Below are 9773 nucleotides of genomic sequence, written 5' to 3' on the forward strand. Positions count from 1 at the left end.
TATTTAACATGTACCTAAAAAAATGACATCTTTGTTACCAAATGAAAGAAATACACATTTTTTTCTCTGTGGAAAAATAATAATGTCTTTGTATCTAAAGATCTTTAGTGTTAGTAATGCCCCTTGAGACTGTTCTCCTATTGGATGGCAGTGCGCATTTAAGGTTGCATTTGATTGGTCAAAGTTAGATAAAAGCATACGATTCCATATGAATTTATTGCACGTCTTCTGCATTCTGCGCTGCATGTGCAATTATCACAACAACAATATTTTTTCAATACATTGTGCAGCCATAATTTAAATTAAAGCTTCGGCGGTCATTGGGGCAAAAATCGGCCATGGGAGGAGTTTTGTGAGGCCACGACTTCCAGATGGCTTCAAGGAAATTCTGGTCAACCGTCTGACATCTGAGAAGTGGGAAGCGGTGCACCATTAAAGGGACACATGAATGGGCTGAATATTGGCATAAGGGTCTGTTTGTAAAAATAAAAAAATAATTGTAAAAAGTATCTCAGCCTGTCCACGTCATAGAGGGGAGGCTAGCTTTGTAATATTGCTTGGTTTGTCACGTTCTGTTGTCACCTAGTGTCTGAAATGGGCAATCACAGGGCACACATTGAAAAACAACTATGCACAAACACATTCCAGTACAAATCAATACAAATTTTCGTAACTTATATTGAATCACACAGAAAACATTCTGGATAATAAATTCTGAAATACATTTTCTCTTTAGTGAGACTGGGTGACTCTATGTACAATGTTTCAATGATATGTGAAAATATATTTTTCCATGAAATGTCCTTCTGAAAAAATAAGCAATTTTATTGATATGATGTTAAATGTTGGCTTGGCCATGAGAATTACCACCATCTGGACCACACCGAAGAATAATGAAATTATATATTAAGCCTAAATCACCCTCCATTGTCACCTTCATTTCTTTTCATTGTCTCTTCATTGGATTAGAGAATCAATTCATCACTTAAGGGTGGAGAGTCGCAGCTTTGCGACTTCACCTCTGCAGCGCTCCCTCCACCATTATTCCTCCTCAATCAGAGAATGTGTGAACAGAGACCCAGTGAAGATGGGCACCGTCTAGGCAGGCTGTGGAGGGAGGTAATTTTTGCTGTCTCACCTCAGTGCTTTCCTCATTCTAGTCTGATTAGCTCCAATAATGTATCTCAGACTTTTCAGCTGTTCAAAAAGGACAAGAGAATGAAAGGGGGTGAGCGAGAGGGCCATGATGTGGAAGAACACATCCTTTCATTCACAGTTCTTCCACATCATTAATCTTTCTTTTCTTGCCACCGTCTTGAGCATTTTATTACTCTGGTGGTATATGGTGATTATGATGGTCATTGTGTTTGGAATTATTTCTCAATACAAGCCTCTATTATATCAGGTTGCCTTTGGAAATTTAAAATGGGTGCATTTTCTATGGTAAGTGGGGAAAAATAAGAATTTTAAATTGATGTCTCACATGTTACAGCCATACATGTCAGCTGAAATGGTAATGTGCATAGGCCTCTTCCCTCAAAAGAATTCTATTAAATAAAATAAATAAATACATTAAATTGAACCTGTTTTCAGCTTTAGGTCAAGTGCAATGTAAATGACAGCCAAGAAGAGAGTGACAAAACCTGAAATCCCAAATTAAAAGTCCCGCACTCAGAAAACACAAGGCAGTACAGTTTAAATTTGAACTAGTCCAATGATTTTTATTCAGTGTTTTAACTTAGAATAGTCTAAGGTACTACTCCAAAAGGAAAGAAATATAAATGTGCTGTATGTGTGCAGAGAACCTCCTTGTTTGGATCCACAGATTTATGCATAATGCATGTAACTTTGAAACGCTCAAAAAATATGTTGAGAAATGTTGAAACTAGTGACTTGCCTCTACTAAAATCTTTTAAATTGAATATCGACCCCCCGGCAAATCTTGGAAGGATGTATATGATAGATACATATAAAGTGTGCATTCATAGATTTACTTCATTGCCTGCTGAATTAATGTTTAATTTCATAGTTATTCTTTTTTTTTGTGTGTTTAAAATAAAAAAATAAAGGGAGAACAACAGTGTGTTCTAAGATTCTCATTATGGAGTTGCACCATGACCAGTGTTCTCCCACACACAACTTCAACAGGGTAGCCGGTGGTCATCAAGCATTTTCTCTTTCCATCAGGTCAGACAAAAGCTTTTGACATGTTTATTAAGTTGCAGTGATCTCACTACATTCGACAGCCTTTCTGTCACAATGCTCACACGTAATTAGTTACACGTACAGCCTCCGGAATGCTAATTGCTGCTCTCCTCCTCTCACTCTGTTATTTCTTTCAATACTGTCTCTCATATCCTCCTCCTTCCCCCTCATTTGGTCACTCTGTGGGTGGTGTGGAGCACCACATTTAGACTGTCAAAGTTGTTTTTCGGAAAGCTTTCAGTTTCAGTTTAAATATCCCTGCTGCAGACGTGCACACAAGAAAAAAGACTGCTATGGACCCTCTTTAAATGATGTATGGAAGAGCTAATGCAAAATGTGATTGACATGTTTTTAGTCATGCATAAAGTGAATGGGGTAGTCCTAACACAAAAGGGCATAGCCTAGGGCTGTTCGATTTTGCCTAATAAGAAAATCCCGTTTATTATCTCTCAAACCCGATTTTACGATTACGATTTCTTTGTCAAATAAAAAAAATAATGAAAAATGAAGTACCGTATTGGCCCGAATATAAGACGGTGTTTTTTGCATTGAAATAAGACTGAAAAAGCGGGGGTAGTCTCATATTCGGGGTCTAGACAGTATACCATTCACAACGCTTGATGGCGTCAGATATCATTGAAGCGAATGCTGAACTTGACTTCGCAGGCCAAAGCAACCCCTGTCACGTGAGGATGACGTGCTATGGGAGGAGCCAGAGGATGAGATTAAGGACAGCGACACTGAGCACAGCGAGGCAGATAATTGTTTGTGAGGAGTAATTTTCTGTCATGACAGATCTCAGCTACTCTCAAGTTAAACCAATTTGCATTATGTTATTGCAATGTTTTTCCTTATTCAGATTTGTTTCAAGACTACAGTTAAAGTTAGACTTCACTTTGATGGTTAATGCAGTTATTGCAATTTTGTTTTTTGATCACAATAGATTGGTTTATTAACATTTCAAAAACCAGAAGCCATTCATTTACGAATGTGATTGCACTTTAGTTTACATATTTAAATGTTGAGATATTAAGATTTGAATGAGGCAAAATAACATGCCTTTTCTCTCAAATATATTGTTATAATCATGTGTTTCAGATGTACTGTAATACTGTAATTATTTTCTGTATAAAAATTCATTTGGTGTTCAAACTTTTTTCAAACTTGAGTCTTGAAAAAGAGGGGGTCGTCTTATAATCAGGGCCGTCTTATATTCGGGCCAATACGGTATTTTGAATGTCTTTTATTTAAACTTAACTTTTCTTTCTTTGAACTCAAAATGCCAGTCAATTTAAGTTAATACACACAGAACAATCCATTTGGGTTTGGCATTTTACTCGGCGGTAGGTAGCCATGGATGCTATTGTTGTTGTTGTTTTCGGACTGTGCGCTCGTAGGAGGAAGCGGAAATGCAGAGGAAACTACGGTGGCTTAGATACACCAAAAATAACAAGATCGAACATGCCGATTGGAACGTTTTTTAACATAGTTTTATCGAGAAAATTCGGTTTCGGTTCAAAATCGCTTAATCGAGCAGCCCTAGTATAGCCTACATTTTTGTCCACATTAGATAGGATATTTAGGGACCTTTCAAAAACACTCAAAATCACCTTAAAAAATGTTATGTTGTCCTAAATATATTTCTTCTGAAATCATTTTTCAGCATCTACATACAATTTGACAGGTGAGTTATTACTTTTTCCTAGACGAACAAATATTGTGCATTTATTACAAGCAGGTCAAGAGAGAAAAAAGGCAAATGATCGGACATCCGCTCAAACCACATTCTAAGCGTTCAATCAGATTGCTTCAATGTCTTTCCTACACTATTCGAGACTACCCTTTCGCACACAAACCCCCCTCCCGAAGCCTTGCAATGAAAAATACACTAATGACGGACTGCGGACGAATGGTGGACTAAATAAAGGGGTTTATGTCTATGCTTAATCCGTCAGTGACGGGTAGACGGACCGGTCCGTCGCATAGATGGAATGCCCGGCTCTGGTAATAATCCTGAATCATTTATTTTAAATTATTATTTTTGCCTTAGCAACATCATCTCAGCATTCACATGCAATTTCTGCGGAATTCGGACGTAATATACCCATAACTGCTATAATTGCTATTGTATGTTCACATGAAGAATATACTGCGTATGAAGTGGCCATAATAATTTGATTTAAGCACTCATGACTGAATTGAACTAACCTTATATTTTGAAAATATGAGGTTTTCCAAGATGTTTCTATAAAGTAGTATATAATATTGCAAGATTATAAAAATTATTTTATATTTTCCATCATTTCCACAAGGAATGATTTATGAATCTAATTACATTTTAGTCATATGCAGCAGGATGAGGTTGAGAATCTCTGATAGGGAAAAAATTGGTTCCAATTCAAATTAGGATTATTCAGCCATGTCTCATTAGTTTCACCTGTGGTCTTCTCTGTTATTCTCTCCCATGTCGACCAAATCCATGTTGTCCCTTTCTTTCCCTTGAGTCCTTCCCAGATGTCTCTGATTTTGGCATTGTTCTGTAATTATGAAATCCCTTGTTGTTGTCTATGCTTGGTGTGTTCCTCTACAGTTTTCTTTTTGAGCCTTTTCATCATTTTGCTGTCTAACTGTGACTTTTCACATTTGGGTTTTGCCTGTTCACAATAACATTTATATTAGTTTGTGGTGAAACTAACATGGAAACTAGCTTTGATGGAAATATTAGCATTTGTGAAGCTTAGAGATGATGGAAATTAATTTCAGACATTGTAGAAAAAAATCACTCATTCCTTTATTCTTACGGTGGACATATTGTGCAAATTGGCATGAACTGCAAAACATTTGAGTGAGACCATTCCAGTTTAAATCATAGGTGATTTCTAGTCCCAAGGCTGTTGTTTGTAGTACTGTACAAGGTTACGAGGACTGATTAGCTGCTCCTGGCTGTTTGTGTACTGACCAGAAGGTTTCTGGCATGTTCAAAAATTCAAATGTGATGAAGATGAAACACGTTTGTCATCTGATCTTACAACCCTTGTAAACTTTTACGCACTGATATATTTTTACAGTAACTACCTGTATTTTTCCCTCCATTTGATGAGGGGAGCATGTTGTTTTGTTGCTATCATTGTTTTAGCAGCTTCAACGCAAAACTGATATTTCAACATACTGAAGACATTTACAGTATGTGTTGACAGTTAGTTTAGGCGATAACTGTCGGATAAATGTTCTATTACCACCACCTGCAGGACTAAAGTAGAACTCCACAGACTTGAACATACAAAAGTGTGAGCTTTGTTAGCATAGATTTTGGATTGTAGACAGTGCACTCATTTGTAAGGCACACACACAGGCTGTCAACATTAGTGTTCAGTTCCTCAAAATGATCTATTGGTGGCGGTTCTACACATGCTGCACATTTATTCCCAAGATTGTTGAGCAAAAGTGAATGTTATGTTTTACAGAATTGTGTTCCATTGTTCATGTCTGTACCATTTTTTTAGGTGCATAGCAAAAAAAAAAAAAAAAGCTTTAATTCACCTCTGCCACTCGCTTCTCAAGTCATGCAAATAAATATGTCTGTATGTATATATAAGAACTGTATGAAAATGTCTCACAGTAACCTGTGGAGTTTTGACAGCATCCACTGGCATCACTGTGACGGTCTTGGCCTCCACACATAAACGGTATGGATGGATGGACGGACGGATGGATGGGTGCATGTAAGTGTGTGTGTGTCTGAGACACCGTCATTATATGAGGCAAGACTGACATCTATGGGTGGATGTGGAATGTACACGCTACCTCTTCAAAGAACTTTCCAGCTCCAGAATACAGGACGGGAGGGGCAGGGTGTTTGTGTGTGGGTGTGGGTGGGGGGGGGGGGGGTTGCGGCGGTCATGGGGTTCAAAATGAATGAAAAATAAATGTTTTTGACATGTTGCAAAATGTGTTGCTCCATGCCTTAGACACAGGGACAGGACAAGCTAGAAAAAGGTGCATAAATGTGCAACGACAAAGATTCTAATTCTAATAATTACTGCCACTCAATGCTGAACAATACAAAATCATGTTTGTGAATAATTCATGTTTTCCCCGTTTCATGTCTCACCAGTGTAATTACATAGCCACTGTTGCTTGACAGGGAGAAAAATAATATGCAATTTAGTTGGTGAAATGATCACTTGTAGCAGTAATTGACACTAATAAAAATGATTTTTCCTACTTTCCCTGCGGATCAAATGCTAATCAAAATGTGAAGTATGAAAGATGACACCAACAAGCATGAGATGAGCAGTTAATGAAAGACAGTAGGCAAGTGGGACAGTAATAGACATTCTCCCGCTAATAAGTTCCTGTTCATTAGAGCGTGTAGGCTTCTTGCCTCTTGTCTGTTTCCTCTGACTGACAGTCTTGACAGCCTCTCCCGTCAAATGGAAATTTTTTGCCGCATCCTACAAATGTAAATTTATCACAGTACCACCAAATATGTTTAAAAGCTTCCTTTAGTAAATGGTTTGGTGTTCTATTATTGGGCAATGACGTGAGCCTTTACAGTATGTGACTCAGTATTTAAAGATAGAAGGCATTGTCTGTAATGCCAGCAATTTGATGATCTCCTTGCGTCTGAGTGGATCACTGCCTGATGTACGAAGACTCTTAAGGAGTAGAGTCTATGTGACAGACTTTGATCTCTTTCACACTGTCTCTCCTTGTTGCTCATCACCCAGTGGACCTCTGCAAAAGTCGAACAAAGAAGCACAACGATCAGTGAAATCAGATGGGGAAACATGAGGCTCCCATTGTCCTGTGGCAAAAAACACATTTTAGATTTGCGATAAGGGGAAACAAACAAAAGAAATAAAGCCTGGCTATAATAAGTAGTGTATATCAGTTCACTTCTCGATGGCCATTACTCCAACACCAGGGCTTACCTAGCCGCCAAGCATAGTGGGCAGATGCCCGGTCTTCAGGGGCCAATGTGGTGCAATAATAATTGTTAATGACTTTGTCCCCCAAGAGACTGCGGTGCAATTAATTAATTTTAGATTACTTTATTCCCATCTGTCTGTCTGTCTGTCCGTCCGTCCGTCCGTCCGCAACTAACCAATTGTCTCACGTGGCGATCCATCCATCAGCAGCACCATGAACAAGTGGTGTCATGACTGCCACTGCCTAAAAATTTACAATTTGAATTTAGGGTTCTCTGGTTTCCTCCTTCATTCCAAAACCATTCATAGTATTCATTGGACCAAAAAACCCAAACATACCGGTACATATATATATATATATATATATATATATATATATATATATATATATATATATATATATATATATATATATATATATGTATATATATATATATATATATATATATATATGTATATATATATATATATATATATATATATATATATATATATATATATATATACATATATATATATATATATATATATATATATATATATAGTCATTTCCATATTTTTGTATTGGAGCAATCCAAAAGTAATCAAGTTACTGTTATGACTGGTTTTTACGTGATGTATCAGTTGCTATGCAGTTGCTATGGTCCTTTTATGCTTTTTCTTTATTATGTCATATGGGCCTGATGTCTTAACCGTTATAAGCTTGCGTTACTCAGTGACGCGTTGTCAGTACGTCAAACCTTTTTCTAGTGAGGATGCAAACTCTCTTCCAGTTCAGCTCTCTGTAGTTACTTTGTATTATCGTTGATAAAGACTCTACTCTACAACTTCCGTGTCATGTCTGTGTGTTACATTACTTTAATAATATGGTACTTGTTTGTTGCTAACAAAAATTTTTGACATGAGGCTGAAACACATGTGCGCACACGCACACACAGCCCTGCAGGATTTTGGATGGATTGTACAAAGGTATGGGAACACTATACGTAGCAGCTATAACAGCTTCCACTCTAATACTCTAATCAGCAGGGGTGGGCAATTTCGGTCCTCGAGGGCCGGTAGCCTGCATGTTTTATATGTCACCCTGCTGCAACCCACCTGATTCAAAGGACCGCAATTGCCCACCCTTGCTGAAATGTAATGATTTTCAACAGGATTTTGGAGTGCGAAGATCCATAAGAACATTTGTAAGGTCAGATGTCACTGAGAGTTGGATGAGTAGGCTTGTCTTACAATCTATGTTTTATAGTTTAATCCAACTGTGATGGGTGGGGTTGAGGTCAGTGCTATGTAGTTCGAAACTCATTCAACCATGCCTTTTACAGCAGACCTTTGGGCACAATCATGCTTGAATAGAAAATGGCTGTCCACAAACTGACCCTGCAAGACTACATACATAGAATTGCCAAAAGCGTCTCGATCGGAACAAAGTGAACCAACCCCAAATTGAATATTGTATTGATGAGACCACTCCTTTGTATATGTTATATTCATGTTCTGTCGTGGGTGAATGGTGATTGAAAGAGAATGTCTGTTAAGTGAGATTTCCAAACATGCTGTTAGCATTCAAGAATGTATTGGTTTTCCTTTTCTTTATGCTTTTCAATAAAAGTGCCTGTATAAGAGCAAGGAAACATGTCTCCAAAATAATGTTTTTCTTTTAAATTAAAAACTGTAGGAGATGTTTGTTTTACACTACTTTTTGTTTGACACACAGGTGAAAAGGCCCTGAAAGGAAAACAAAACAAACTCCTATTTCCAGTTCAACCCTGCTCAGATTCATTTCAGTTTTCAATACACTTTTAATGCCTCCAGCTCCAAAAGGTATTGGAGCAACACAATTATACAACTCACATGAGAGATGACTAATTGGCATCAAAACTCAAGGGCTTGGATTTCCTCTACATATTTATGAGAGGGCAAAGGAAAATCTCAATGCGGCAAAGTTCATTAAAGTGATCATGGCCATTTGATTCAAATACTTCTTTTTTTTTTTTGTTCAGTTGTTGTGTTTCTTCAAATGAAGAGGAAAGCTGTTTTTCTTATTTATTTTTTTTTAACAAATGATGAAAAAGTACCATACAAAGTATTCAGCCCCCCTGCTGGACGATATTTGAACAGAAATTGTGACTCACAGTGCTTTGGAAGCCTGTTCACAGCCTGGTCCACACTCAAATCTGTCCGCCAGGCAACAACAACTCAGTTTTCCTCCTTGCGCTCACCGCGGCCATCGAAGCCTCGCCATGAAAAGCCATCGAAGCCTCGCCATGAAAAATAGACGAATGACGGACTGATGACAAATGGCGGACTAAATAAATGGGGTTTCGTCTATGCTTAGTCCGTCTATTTTAAATTTTTTCCCATCATTCATCAATCGTCAGCAAAACGGGCGTCTTGTCAGTGACGAAGAGACGGAAAGGTATTCAGTTCGCGGGCGGAGGACAGACCAGCAAAAATGGGTAAAGTGCCCAGTCTGGTGTATACAGTATATACTGTACAGTATAAGACAATATGAGTGCATTGAGTGAATATTATTGCTGTCACGCCATAATTTCCCATAATTAATTAAATATCTCTTTTTATCTAGCAATTGAAACTCAACAAGGCAGCATGTCTTCTGGTCACAGGAGGGCCACA

Source organism: Filicampus tigris, chromosome 4 (genome assembly GCF_054856515.1).
Source record: "Filicampus tigris isolate MCC_2025a chromosome 4, RoL_Ftig_1.0, whole genome shotgun sequence".
Lineage (NCBI taxonomy): Eukaryota > Metazoa > Chordata > Actinopteri > Syngnathiformes > Syngnathidae > Filicampus > Filicampus tigris.